This window comes from Balaenoptera physalus (assembly GCF_965194825.1).
Source record: "Balaenoptera physalus genome assembly, chromosome: 6".
NCBI classification, from domain to species: Eukaryota; Metazoa; Chordata; class Mammalia; order Artiodactyla; family Balaenopteridae; genus Balaenoptera; species Balaenoptera physalus.
Window position 1 is genome coordinate 88,192,985 of NC_138885.1, and position 15,569 is coordinate 88,208,553.

Sequence of the window (15,569 nt, forward strand, 5' to 3'; positions counted from 1 at the left end):
GTGAGCACCTGTGAGCCAGGTGAGCTAGGAACAGAGAGTGGTAACCAGGAGGTCATATGTAAGAAGAGCCCTAAACACTAGAGAAGCTCAGAAAATGCAGTTCTGTGTCTAAAAGACTCATAGCTTTCTGATACTTCATATCCTGAGATAAATCACTTTGTCCAAGAATAAAAGCATAACATGTATCAATGATAGGTCTAGTTTTCCAGCTATTGGAAATTAATAAATTTGGCATTTTGGTTGATAAATCATTCTCTTGTGAGCTTAGTGTGAATCAATTCCCCAAATTCTAATCACTCTTGCACTGAGCTGAGAAAAATCAAGTTTCTCTAGGTGATTTGCATAATAAAGTTTGAAAAGCATTAGCAACAAGGAATAAATGTGATAAAACACACCTTTAAGCTGTACTCCATCAGCAAAAAACAACTTTTTGAGCACAAACAAAATTATTTTTTAAATTAACCAATCATAAATTTCATACATGCATTACATATTTAATATTCTATAAGATGCACACAAAATATATATTAAATTTTTTTTTTAAGAAATAGAGGTAGGTATTCCATTGCCCTCCATGGATCATCTTGAACACTTCTTGGGAGGCCTATACTCCCCTTTTTGGAATCTACTGCCTTAGATCAAGGATTTATCTTAGGGTTAGACCATCCAACTCAGACTGGTGTCTTCTAGTCATCAAGGGCTACCCAAGATTCACATCAAGAACAATTTCTAAGGAAGCATTGTGCATTGCTACTTCATGGATGAAACTCACCAGAATGGATCTATGAATAGAGGTTTTGGGAAATCTGAATCCAGGTAATGCTTTTAAATAATTCCAAACCAGTTCTTATATGTCCTAGTTTATAAACATTCTCTTATTATCCGATAAGCATGAACTATGCTTGGTTGCTTCACCCCTGAGAGCTGGGCAAGTAGAAGAGGCTGGAAAAATACTTGTTTATCACATGACTGGCTCACAGCCAAAGCGAGAATATCCTTGTCATCTGTTCTAATGCAAAACAGCCAGCTCTTTCCCTAAACCAGGCTCTTCTTCCCAAATTATCCCCGAGGCAGCATGCAAGCAAGGCAATCTCGTTCATATCTAGCATTCTATTAAGCAGAACATGAATTCAGCAACCTGTTTCGTATAATTCAAACATTCAAGATCTTTGCAATGATGACTCGCCTTTGGAGCCCTGAGCTGCCATGTCAGAAGTTCAACTATCGTGTAGGGGCCGAGAAGTGAGGAAGCCCAGGCCATGTGGAGAGACCACGTGGAGGTGCTCAGGCCGACATCCAACATCAACTGCCAGGCACGTGAGTGAAGACATCTCCAGATGATTCCAGCCCCCATCTGTCAAGTCCCCCCAGGCTGACAAGTCTTTCCAGCTGAGCCCAGACACCATGGAACAGAGAGAAGCTATCCCGCTGTGCCCTGTCTGAATTCTTAACCCACAAAATCCATGAGCATAATACAATGGCTGTTTTATGCCACTAAGTTGTGAGGTGGTTTGTTACACAGCAATAGTAACAGTCTCTGTGAGGTTCTGAAGTGCTCTCTGAATTATTAGAGAAAGACAACATTATGCTTAGTGTTAAATGGCCTTATTTGTTTTCTAATTCTGGGCTACCAGGCAACCATTGATACACAACACATAGAGCAACTCTCTAATAAGAGTATTTATTAAACCCCAATATCATTTCTCGTGTGTACCAGCAAACAGCCAATTACTATATTTGCAGAATAACTGGCTGTGGTCACTTCACTGTCCCCCTGAAAAATAACTGTTTAGTTCCCTCCTCTCTCTCTGAAATGAGCTGCCTCCTCCTCCTGCAGCTCTTCCCCTTCTCTGTTGCTCAGGAGTCATTCCTGGCACCTGTCTGTTCCTTGCCCCTCACACTTAACCCATCATCAGATCTGGGGTGATCTACCTCCGAGATATGCTGGGAAGCAATCCACATCTCTCCACTGCTAACAGCCACAAGTAATCCCTGTGAGTGGCGCCCTCTAGAGCTCATGAGTACGTGGCCGCCTGACCACCGCCACTGCCCTAACCCCAGGCAAATCACCTCTACCCTGACTCCAGCTATGGTCTTCCTGCTGGTCTCACAGCTTTTACTCTTCCCCTTACAATCCTTCCTTCGCACAACACCCAGAGCGACTGTTTACAATAGTCACCAGAACCTTTCGCATTTAGAATTAAACCCAAACTGCCTCATTCAGTTCCAGTGACCCGGCCCTTCCTTGTCTCCCCTCCAACCTCTTCTTCTTCCACACTCTCTCTCTCTCTCTCTCACTGTCCTCCAGCCATCCTGGCCTTCTTTCCATTCCCAGAACTTGCTACTCTCCCCCCGCCCCACCACCCCCCAGGGCCTTTGCTCGTGGCTTTATCCAGACTGAAACATCATCCCCATCTTCTCATGGCCCCCCGGTTTCTCAGGGCCAGTCTCAGCTGAAATGTCCCTGCCACCTCAGAGAGATCTTTCCCGACCACCTTTTATTGAGTATCATAGCACACACACTGCTGGCTTCCTTCACAGTAGTCTTCTCAATTCATAGGGACCTATGACTCATTTCCTTTACCCATTTACTGTCTATCTCTCTACTATACTGTAAGCTCCTGAATGCCAGGATCATCTCCAGCACCTAGCATGGTGCCTGACACAGAGCAGGTTTGATCGGTATCTCTTGTATGAGTACACTAACTTGTATACTGTATAGCAGCGCACCTGTGGTACCACCCCCATCCCCCATAACTTTTGTTTCCTTCCAGTTTGAACATGGACTAGTGGTTCTCAAAGTGTGGTCGCCAACCAGCATCATCAACATTGCCTGGGAACTTATTAGAAAAAGAGATTCTCAAGCCTCACCCTGGACCTCCCAAATCAGAAACTATGGGAGTGAGACCCAGCAACCTAGTATTTTAACAAGTCCTCCAGGATTCTAATGCACACTCAAGTTCAAGAACCACTGCCACAGACTATTCCAGAGACTCTCATTCTACACCATGATATCCCAAAGTGTAGGTATATCCCATTGGCTCTGAGCGTTGGTTCCAGGTGTCACATTAAAAAAAAAAAAAAAAAAAAAAAAAAGTAGGCATTTGAAGCCAAATAAATTTGAAACACTGTGTTGAAGAAAGTTAAACAGGTTTCCTTATGGCAGGAATTCCCAGAGCCTTTAATATAGCAATACACATTGTAAATCACTAAAACAAGGAAATTTGCAGTAGAAGTACTTCCCAATTTTATTCAGCCACAAAATATCTTTCTTTCCCCTTCTAAACACTAGTCAAATTTATTGTGGCCTCTGAGAAACACACTTTGGAAAATGTTGTCATAATGTATTCTTCCCCGGAGAAAATCGTTCTAACACCATTCCAATTCCTTGTGCCCACAGCGATATTAATAACGTCTGAGTCACTGGCGGTAACTGCTTTAAGGTTTTTGCATCTTTATCTTTTATGCTCTTTCCTAGATTTGAAAATAAAAGCGTAATATTAAGCACGTCTTCCTACTGACTTGTAAGTATCGGTAAAAGGAAATCTGATCTTTGTTAAAGCCTGAAATGTTTATAAAGGCAAATATGGAGGGATAGAAATGGTGGCAATTTCAAGTTGAATTAGAAAGAGAGCAGAGTTTAGTCTCTTGTCCTGCACTGGAGTAGGCAGCAATGAGATTCACTACTTCAACTGCAAGAGAAAAAAAAAAAATGGTTCTGAAGAACCTAGGGGCAGGACAGGAATAAAGACACAGACATAGAGAATGGACTTGAGGACAGGGAGAGGGGGAAGGGTAAGCTGGGACGAAGTGAGAGAGTGGCATGGACATATATACACTACCAAATGTAAAATAGATAGCTAGCGGGAAGCAGCCGCATAGCACAGGGAGATCAGCTCGATGCTTTGTGTCCACCTAGAGGGGTGGGATAGGGAGGGTGGGAGGGAGACGCAAGAGGGAGGAGATATGGGGATGTATGTATATGTATAGCTGATTCACTTTGTTACACAGCAGAAACTAACACACCATTGTAAAGCAATTATACTCCAATAAAGATGTTTAAAAAAAAAAAAAAGTCCTCTAATGAGCATTAGAGAACCAGCTTCATGTCTGGGACTCTAGGAGAGCCCTGGTTTTCTTCCCCAGTTGAATGGGGGAGGGGAGGAGATTCTCTGATGATGGAGTGGAAAACTGCGCAGGTGACTGAAAAATTATCGGTGCCAGCTGACCATCAGTAACCTTGAGAAGGCTAAGCCAGCCTGGAAATAGGAAGTTAAAATATTCATGCCAAACATCCAGTGTTTACTTAATCAGGGCTAATGATTAGCTTCTTAATGAAATTTTACAAGCTCAGTTGGACACAGAAAACATTTGCTTCCCTAAAAGCAAATAGGTCTGTTTATACTGTAATCAGACATTTGGAGCACAGAAGACCCCCAACCCTCAGCAGTACAAAGGCGATTCTGTTTGGAGACTTCCGACCTTTTTATAAAGACAAGGGTGGTCAAAGTGTGATGGGAAAGGGAGGATGGTGAACAAAAAGTTGACCGTGAACACGTCTACCACATTCAATGGTTTTGAAACCACAGAATTTAATGCCACAGACTCTAACATAAACTGTGAGCGTTTGCGCTAAACACAGCAGCTCTCATGTAGAGGCGTGGATGACCAAAGGAAGTAACATAGTCAGCAGTGACTCCAGAATGTGCTTGGGAGGGCTTCGGTGTGACAGTCTAGCTGGAGCCGCTTTTGCATTTCAGGCCAACTGTTCTTACTTAGGTTATATGTAAAGTTCAATAAAACAGAGACAGGGAGGGATGAATAGGCAGAGCACAGAGGATTTGGGGGATAGTGAAACTGTTCTATATGATACTATAACTGCAGATACATGTCCTTATACTTTAGTCAAAACCTACAGAATGTACCACACCACGAGTAAATATTAAGGTAAACTGTGGACTTTGAGGGGAATGTCAATGCAGGCTCACAGACTGTAACAAATGTACTACTCTGTCCGGGGATGTTGACAGTGAAAGAGGCTGTGCATATGTGGGGACAGAGGGCATCCTCTGCTCCATTTTGCTGTGAACCTGAAACTGCTATTAAAAATAAAGTCTAGGGCTTCCCTGGTGGCGCAGTGGTTGAGAATCTGCCTGCCAATGCAGGGGACACGGGTTCGAGCCCTGGTCTGGGAAGATCCCACATGCCGCGGAGCAACTAAGCCCGTGAGCCACAATTACTGAGCCTGCGCATCTGGAGCCTGTGCTCCGCAACAAGAGAGGCCACGATAGTGAGAGGCCCGCGCACCGCGATGAAGAATGGCCCCTACTTGCCGCAACTAGAGAAAGCCCTCGCACAGAAACGAAGACCCAACACAGCCATAAATAAATAAATAAATAAATAAATAAAATTAAAAAAAAATAAATAAAGTCTATTTTTAATTCAATAAAATAAAAAGTTTCTAAAGATGTTTTTAGTCATACTTTATATAAGATTGAGAAAAGATCAATTGCCCAAATCAAAAACTACTGTCATTATTATTACTGGCAGCTTGAAGAAGGAAGTTGATGAAGATGGTGGGTAGGTTTAAAAGCTCTCCCCCCATCACCACCCTCACACCTGCCCATGCACTTCCTGGCACTGTTGCTGAGGGTAGTAATCTATTGCTCTAAGAGTCCTGGCCACACAGGGAGCGTGCAGTAACAGGACAATTCTACTTCTATTGTAGCACTGACCATTTCCTTTGATAACGTGGATAAATATCTGTCTCAGCCACCTGATTATGTGGTCCAGGAGGACCAGAACCTTATTCTATTCATCTTATAGTCCCAGCCCTGGCACAATGCTGGGAACATGGTAGATGCTCAATAAACATCTGCTGATTGAACTGAAGTGAAACAGCCGCGGTTAGATAGTTAATTTAACTGCCAAATATGTTTTAAATAGTGTTTTTAAGTATTCAAGTTTAGTAGGGTTCGGGGACATATACCAATCGAATTTAAGAAATGCAATAACAGGACCTGTTTTGAAACTGATAAATAGCTCATTAAATCTGACTGTATCTCTAGAAACAAGACATTCATGGGACAGCCCGGATGGATTTTTATGAGCAAAATGAAAAACAGGGTCAATCGTGTGATCCTTCTAGAACACTTTCACATTTAGCCAAGGTCTACTGAGTCATTATTCAAAATTGTGGGTGATAAATCTTCCTTAACTTTTCCAATTGTACCTATAATTATATCTGCAAAATGCTTTATAAATAAAGCTTTGTCCTCTAACAAGTCTGCTTTTAATAGGAAGCTTGGAAAGGGAATATTTGAATGTGTCTTAAAGAAAATCCAGGCACTGCAGTTAATCTGTACCAACGTGTGAAGTCAAGTTGTCATGCTGTTGCAAAAACAGACTTCCCTGACATTTAGAATCTTGTCAAAAGCCAAGAATTCTGAATATTACTTTAGGGCAACTCAATATATTTGTTCTCAAGTTTTCTCTCCTTAGGAGAAAAGCCATTAAAGGTTCTCTAATACGGGAGAACTATATATTGAAATATGTGATTTATCTCTGAGGGAATTCTATTTTTTTCCAGCTTCACTGAGATATAATTGACAAAAATTTAGATATTTGAAATATACAATGAGATGATTTGATATAGATATACATTGTGAAAAGATTCTCCCATCAAGTTAATTAACACATCTATCACCTCACATATTTACCTTTTTTTTTTTGTATTCCACATGTAAGTGATACCCTGTGGTATTTGTCTTTCTCTGTCTGGTTTATTGCACTTAGCATAATGTCCGCCAGGTTCATCCATGTTATTGCAAATGACAGGATTTCCTTCTTTTTTAAGGCTGAATAAGATTCCAATGTACATTTATACCATGTTTTCTTTATCCATCCACCCATCCATGGATACTAAGTTTATTTCTACACCTTGGCTACTGTAAATAATGCTGCTATGAACATGGGAGTGCAGAGATCTCTTCAAGACAATGATTTCTTTTCCTCTGGATATATACCCAGAAATGGAATTGCTGGATCATATGATAGGTCTATTTTTAATTTTTTGAGGAACCTCCATACTGTTTTCCATAGCAGCTGCACCTGCTTACATTCCCTCCAACAGTATAGAAGGGTTGGTTCCCCGTTCTCCACATCCTCGCCAGCATTTGTTACCTCTGGTCTTTTTGATAATAGCCATTCTAACAGGTGTGAGGTGATATCTCATTGTGGTTTTGATTTTCATTTCCCTGGTTAGTAATGTTGACCATCTTTTCATGTACCTGTTGGTCATTTGTATGTCTTCTTTGAGGGAATTCTAGTTTCTAAGGTACAAAGAACAAAACCACAATTCCTTGAAAAAGCTACTGTTATAATTAAACGTATTCAACGGTGAGTAAAATTAAGTCTCTAAAATTACCATTAACAATGATTTTACTTTTACAAAGAGTGCAAGCCTTATTAGTCCCCCTTCTAACTTATTTTTTTCTAAATGTATAATTTAATAAGTTTTTTTAAAATTTTAAAAATTGTGGTAAAATACACATAACAAAACTTACCATCCTAATTTTTTAGCCCATTTCTAGGATTTGTACAATTGTTACCACAGATCAGATTCAGATTCAGAGAGTTCCTGACAAAAGAAGGGTAATATAGCCATTATTAAAAGGCTGTAGACCCACTGTGATAAAATCCTAGAAGGAATATTGTAGGAATATGAAACATATGAAGTAAATTCTTGTGGGCATGTATCCACATAGATAAATCTCGAACACATAACGTCGAACAAGAAAAAGCAAGTTACAGAGGATATAAACAGCTTGCTTAGTTAATGTATTTAAAGATACACAACACCATCTATTGTTTTGGCATCTGTGTACCCACATGCACACACAGAGATTTAAAGGTATAAATAAAATTAGAGTATATAAAGACAAGGATGGGAAGGGTATTTAAACTTCAGGACAGTGGTTCCCCCTGGGGAGAGAGACATGGAGGGAGATGATGGGTCAGGAAGCCTAAAAGAGGCTTCATCTCTGTTCATCTGATCCTAGTTGATGCCAGATGAGGGTGATTCAATGGGAACAAAGCCATGTCCCAGCTCTCATGGAGCAGACATGCTAGACATGCTAGGAGGGAGACAGACAGAAGACAGAAAAATGCACTGTATATGTCAGGCGGTGGAAGTGCTAGCAAGAGAGGTTAGAGGCTGATGGAGGGAGCCTCTTTTACAAAGGAAGTTCTGGGACGGTGTCTCAGATAAGGTGGTGCTAATGCAAAGACATGAATGACACAAGGAGCATGTGTTTATATGAGGAAATCGCTACAGCTATAAAATTTCATTCTTTTTTTTAAGTAAATATGGCAAAATGTTAACATTTGTTCCATTTCAGTAGTGGGCTCATGGTTGTTTTCTGAATGTTTGAAATTTTTCATAATAAAAGAAACAAGAAGATTAAAAAAAAAAAAAAAAGCCCACTACTGTCAATTCTTGAAAGATTACAAGGAAGGATGTCAGACATCTCCAGATCCTTTCCAAATGGAGTGTCTTGAGCCTGTGACTGCAGATCCTGTTTCCTTAGGGATCCTGCACACATCGGGGTCCCCTGAGAACAGTAATAACCCCAGTACTGGACAATGCTGCCTGGCCTTTAGGTTATACATGCTTGCTTGCATACCCATCCACCCCCCCGCCCACTAATTGATCTATCTATCCATCCATCCATCCATCTCTGCCTCCCAAATAAAACAAAGGCTTGTTCAAACACAGAGTGTTCCCTGTTTGAAAGGGAGAGGGCAGATGATAAAGAGACAATCCAGCACATCTGTTTTAAATAGAGGGAAAGGCGTATACACAAAGTAAGTAGGGACACAAGATGTAAAGCAACATGAAGCATTGATGACAAAAGACAGGACCTCTAAGAGCTGGAGGGGAAAACACACAGTGTCTGTACTGGTGAGCTAAGAGCGCTGCCATTTACAACATGCTCCAGTGTCACCCTTCTCCTTCCCTCCTCCCAAATAGAGGGAGATGGTATTTTAGTGATGTTATGTTCCCACATGCACAGCAAAGCGGGAAGCGGGGAGGGAATCACAGCTACATGGATCTCTCAAACTCTTTTTTGGAAATAACATAAACTAACTAAGAAAATGTGAGAAAGCATATGGGGTGTCAGCTCTAGTGCTACACCTCTAGCAGGTATTTAATAAATATTTGGTGAATGGATGAATGTATATGAGGTTGCCTCACAGTCATATTACATAAATAATGTAGTTTCTTGGACTCAGAGTATTTCCCAGGTCACAAAAGTCTTTCAAAGGTCATGGCAAAGACTGTTGGTTTGCTCCAACATCTCTCTTTCTTTCATAAAAAACAATTATTTTTAGCCGAGTACATGAACATATGATGAGGTTCTAGATAATACATAAGCAATCGTTTCCTTAGTGGAAGTGTCCTTGGGGTGGGGTGGGGGTGGAATCCCCTTCCTCCACCTTCCTGCTATCTGGAATTTGGATGTGATGGCTGGAGCTCAAGTGGACATTTTGGACAATGAGATGGAAGCCACCTACCAAGGACGGCAGCACAAAAGGAGACAAAGACTAGCTCCTACCATCATTGAATACAGGCAAACCTTGTTTTATTGTGCTTTGCTTTATTGCATTTTTCAGATACTGAGTTTTTTTTGTTTTTTGTTTTTTTTTACAAATTGAAGGTTTGTGGCAACTTTGAGTTGAGCAGGTCTATTGGTGCCATTTTTCCAGCAGCATTTGCCCACTTCATGTCTCTGTGTCACATTTTGGCAATTCTTGCAATATTTTGAAGTTTGCCATTATCATTATATTTGTAACGGTGATCTGTGATCAGTGATCTTTGATGTTACTACTGCAAAAAGATTATGACTCGCTGAAGGCTCAGATGATGGTTAAGCACTTTTTAGCAATAAAGTATTTTTTATTAAGGTATGCACATTGCTTTTTAGATGTAATGCTATTGCACACTTAATAGACTACATTATAATGTAAACATAACTTTTATATGCACTGGGAAACCAAAAAATTTATGTGATTTGCTTTATTATGATACTTGCTTTATTGCAGTGATCTGAAACCAAACCTGCAGTACCTCTGAGGTATGCCTGTACCACGCTAGTCTTGGGACAGTCTATCTCTGTACTTGCACATAGGAAATAAATAAACTTCTATTTTATTCAAAACCACTATATTTTAGTGAAATAAGCTTTTATTTTACTACAAGCTACCATTTTACTATTATCCATTTTCTCTCTAATGCAGCCAAATCTAATCCTAACAGATATACACATAGCATCTCTCCAACCAAAACCTTATACAAAGTTTGTTATCATACTCATTTTATAGACAGGGAACTGAGCCCAGAGTAGATTAATTGACTCAAAAACACACAGAACCCAAGGCTTCTGCCTCTGAGCTAAACTTAGTACTCTTTTCCCTACACCACAGTTGCATTTTGGTGTGACTGATAGGGATTATGTACCAACAAATAAAGTATATCAAGCAGGGACATATAAGGGTTGGTTGTGAAGGTGTTACATCAAAAATTCTGATCAGGTGCATGTTGGAGAAGGAAAGCCAGGAAGGAGTTTAGGAAGGGGCTGAAGGAGAAGGAGAATGTGGCCTGTGTTACACTCAGGGTGACTTCGGAAAGTACATAGCAAGAAACCCACAGCTGCCCTAGACTGACTGCCAGGAACATCTCTTTAAGCAGAAAGTTGGCAACTGACTTGACTACAACCAGCTATGCAACCTCCTGGGGAAAAAAATCCCACCCAGCCCCACAGGCTTCTACCCTAATTAAATAAAACACACATTTAAGCTCTTTGCATTTCTTTTCTTTTCAAGTCAGTTGCAATGATAATACATCTATAAAACTACAAATGGAAAGTCCTCTGGCTGTCATAATTATATAGTTATTTAACATTTGAAACCAAAAGCAATATTTCCTCGGTAAAAATCACAGCTGACACAACTAATTGATCTAAAATATATGTTATATCCTTTTAATTTGCGCATATCTCTTAAGAATGATCTGGGCATGTGGTTATCTCTGCCCAATTCATTTTAAATATGAGTTAGCTCTTTTCAACAAAGCTTTAAATTTTTTTTTTTCTGATTATGAGTATATTCTCATTATAAAAGAAATTAGAAAATAAAGAAGCCCAAAAAGCACCTGGAAACTTTCACTTGATTTTTACCCTAATCGAAACTAGCAATCAAAAATTATTTTTCCATAATTTATGATATGACATGTGGTTCATAAACCTAAATAAAAAGACATGAAATTATATGATATTGCCCTCTAGAATCTCATTCATACACATTTCCAGTCTTAAATGCCAATGAATGGGGTCCCCCCTGAAATTCCTCCAAAGAAGGAAGCATGATGGTAGAAGAAAAGGACTCTACTGAGATGCCAACATCTCCCACCACCACGAGAAAGGTCCCTGTCACGTAATAAAAGGCGGGAGCACCTCTCTGCTTATCACTATGGGTAGTAAGTACCACACCATTGAAGTATGCGCTATACTTATTCAAACAAATATAACAAGTGCATTTTAGCAGTCATATCCTTATACTAAATATGAACAACTTTGGAACCTGGTTTGTTGGCTTTCTTGTGCATGTGGCTTCTTGATATAAATGTATTAGTCTTTATCATTTATCAACACAATACTTGGTCGGTGTAAAAAATCTTAATAACACATAAAGGAATAAAGAAAAAAGCGGAAATCCTACTACCCAGATTCAACCATAATTAACCTTTTGGACCTCTTCTTAAACTTACATGCACACATGACATATGCTGTTTAGCAACTGGCTGTTTCACTCAAAAATATATCTTGAGGGACTTCCCTGGTGGCGCAGTGGTTAAGAATCCGCCTGCCAACGCAGGGGACACGGGTTCGATCCCTGGTCCGGGAAGATCCCACATGCCGCGGAGCAACTAAGCCCGTGCGCCACAACTACTGAGCCTGTGCTCTAGAGCCCGCGAGCCACAACTACTGAGCCTGCGTGCCACAACTACTGAAGCCCACACACCTAGAGCCCGTGCTCCACAACAAGAGAAGCCAGCGCAATGAGAAGCCTGCACACTGCAAAGAAGAGTAGCCCCCGCTCTCTGCAATTAGAGAAAAGCCTGTGTACAGCAACGAAGACCCAATACAGCCAAAAAAAAAAAAAAAAAGACCTTGAAGATCTTACCCATCAATAAATATATGTAATAGGTAAAAATTGATACAAATCACCCTTTTAAAAGATGGTATGATATTACCACATATGGATATACTGTAACATATTTCAGAAGTAAACTACTGGTAATTTCTAATCTCTTGTTATTATAAACCACAGAACAACAAGCATTTTTTGTATATATAGTTGTCCAGTGATTTCCCTTAGGGTAAATTCCCCAGCGTGGTATTGCTCTGTCAAAGGATATACCCTGTTGAATGTTGATACAGATGTCAAACTGCCCTCCAAAGGCTAGTACAAATCACACTTTCCCCAAAAAGGCATCAAAGTGTCCCTTTGTCTACACCCTCCTTGAGATCTTAGTTTCATCTTTGCTGATTTGACAAGTAAATAATGGCACCATATGGCTGTCATATGAATTCTTAGATCTCAGGTGAAATTGAGACTGGACACCCTTTCATATACGTGTTGGCTATCTACAGTTTCTTTGGTGAGTGGCCTCTGCATATTCTTTGCCCATTTCTCTATTTGGGTGTTTATCTTTTCCTAAATAATTTGCAAGAGTTCTTTATATATATGAGGAACATTAACACTTTTCACATATATTGTACATACCTTTAGTTTATCTTTTAACCTTGTTTACGGAGATTTAATATACAGAAGTTTACAGTTTTTATATATTCAAAGGTATCTTTTCCATTATGATGTTTATCTTTGCTATTATGCTTAGAAAGTCCTCCCTCACACCAGGATTAAAAAAGTATTTCCCCTCTTTCCCTGCGGCCGCGGAGCCGCACGGAGGCGGAGGCGCGGGTGCACTCAAGATTCGGCTCCACCCGTAACCCACCGCCATGGCCGAGGAAGGCATTGCTGCTGGAGGTGTAATGGACATTAATACTGCTCTGCAAGAGGTGCTGAAGACCGCCCTCATCCACGATGGCCTAGCACGTGGAATTCGCGAAGCCGCCAAAGCCTTAGACAAGCGCCAAGCCCATCTCTGTGCTTGCATCCAACTGTGATGAGCCTGTGTAGGTCAAGTTGGTGGAGGCCCTTTGTGCTGAGCACCAGATCAACCTGATTAAGGTTGATGACAACAAGAAACCAGGGGAATGGGTAGGCCTCTGTAAAACTGACAGAGAGGGAAAACCCCGTAAAGTGGTTGGCTGCAGCTGTGTGGTGGTCAAGGACTATGGCAAAGAGTCTCAGGCCAAGGATGTCATCGAGGAGTACTTCAAATGCAAGAAATGATCAAATAAAAAAACTGGGCTCTGGGCTTCCCTGGTGGCGCAGTGGTTGAGAATCTGCCTGCCAATGCAGGGGACACAGGTTCGAGCCCTGGTCTGGGAAGATCCCACATGCCACGGAGCAACTGGGCCCATGAGCCACAACTACTGAGCCCACGCGTCTGGAGCCTGTGCTCCGCAACAAGAGAGGCCGCAACAGTGAGAGGCCCGCGCACCGCAATGAAGAGTGGCCCCCACTCGCCGCAACTAGAGAAAGCCCTCGCACAGAAACGAAGACCCAACACAGCCAAAAATAAATAAATAAATAAATTTTTAAAAAAAACAAAAACAAAAAACTGGGCTCTTGTTCCTCCAAAAAAAAAGTATTTCCCCCCTTGTATTCCATTACTTGCATCTTTTTATTTTCTACCTCTAGAATTTATCTTGGTATAAGAAATTAGGAAAGGATTCAGCTTTTTACCAGCCAGTTGTCTCAACACCATTTATTAAATAATCCATCTCATTCTAGTAGTTTCAAATGCTTCCTTTATTTTATACCAAATGACCATATACACTTGAGTCTAATTCTGGACTCACTATATCTGTTTCACTGATTTGATTGTCCATTCCTATGTCAGTAACACATTGTTTTAATTTCTATACTTTTGTAATTTGTTTTACTATATTTGATGAAATTCTCTCCTCACCGATTTTCTTTTTCAAGAGTTTCCTCATATATTTATTCCTCTGGATAAAGTTTAGAATGATCTTGTCAAGTTTCCCCAATCCAAGTCTTACCACCCAAATCAAATGCACTGAATTTATACATTAATTTCTAACAAGTGAGTCTTCTTTCCATCTGAGAATGATGTAGCTCATTTATTCACATTTTCATCCTTCCCTCAAACTTAACAGCGAACATGGAAAACCATAACCCTTTATCCTAGAGATGTTCACATTTTCAAGCTATTTACAAAGTACATCTTTTAATTCAAGACTTTTTTGTGCTGTAAAAATGTCTAGCAACTGTAAAATAATACTAATGTCATTATACTTGGAATTCTTCCATAGCTCCAAAATACCCATCTCTACTATCTGGAGGGTGCACGTCAAATACCCTTATAAGATTTCTCTTTCATGGAGGATGGCTTTCTGGCCTCCAAGGCCAGTGCTGGAGAAATGGGGCCTCAGCTGCTAAGCGCCCTGGAGGGCAATTAGGAGTGATGCTAACCAGACCTGCCTTCACACATCGTAAATGCCCTGAAGCCACATCGCTGCAGCTTGCTCAGAGCCGTCTGGAGTTCATGAATCATTCTCTACAGGACATAGGTCATGGCTTCCAAACCACAGCCCCACATCCTGGGCAGTGGTCCAACAAGGAGCAGGGTGACAGTATTGCCTGGCATACGCTGAGAGATGGGCACCTACCCTCAAGACAAAAAGCACCCCTCCCAGAGCTGTGAAGGGGCTGCCAGCCTACCCATGGGCCAGGGAGCCAGAAGTGCTGTCCATGCTTGCAGAACACGGGTCACTGCTCTCCCCAGAACCCCGGACCCTCTGCTTCAGGACCATGCTTTAGATTTCCAGATGCAGGTGGCCAGAGAAACCTTAACTGTTAAATATTTGCCAATCTCATCCACAGTTAGCAAAACGGTGGCCGGCAAGCTGGATTTGGCCCACAGATGTGTTTTCTTTGGCCTGAATGATGTTGGATCATTTTTTTGGAACCAACATTTAACAATTTAGAGACTTCCTGTATTTTCTCTTAAAAACTTAAGTCTGGGCCACGCTGCGCCTGCATTCTTGTGCAGGAACATTCAGTGAGAGTTGAGAGGGTCAGCACCCCCAGTGACAGTGTGCTTCTGTATTTATGGAACTTTGCTTTGGGGGTTGTCCCCCTACCCTTGCTTGCAGCCTCCTTGCTCCCAGCAGTTTCTGATTTAGGTCTAATTTAGAGGGTGTACAGGTCTCTAAGCTAACAAAACACCTCAAGTCTTTATCCCCCATATCAAATTCCTCATTAAAAAAGAAAAAATCAAGTAAGATATATGTAGGTGAGGGAAAATACACAAAAATCTAGAAGTTTAAAAGCCCGTGCTCTACAGTTTGTATTTC

The 15,569-nt window shown here is 40.9% G+C and overlaps 1 protein-coding gene and 1 pseudogene across 3 annotated transcripts in view; one reads left to right on the plus strand and one right to left on the minus strand.

The window, feature by feature from the left end:
• ANKRD44 (ankyrin repeat domain 44) overlaps positions 1–15,569 on the minus strand; it is a 325,415-nt gene that overhangs the window by 181,665 nt on the left and 128,181 nt on the right. The window lies entirely within an intron of this gene.
• On the plus strand, positions 12,978–13,501 carry LOC309663376 (small ribosomal subunit protein eS12 pseudogene; annotated as a pseudogene). Its single transcript has one exon. The product of its transcript is annotated as a small ribosomal subunit protein eS12 pseudogene (transcript).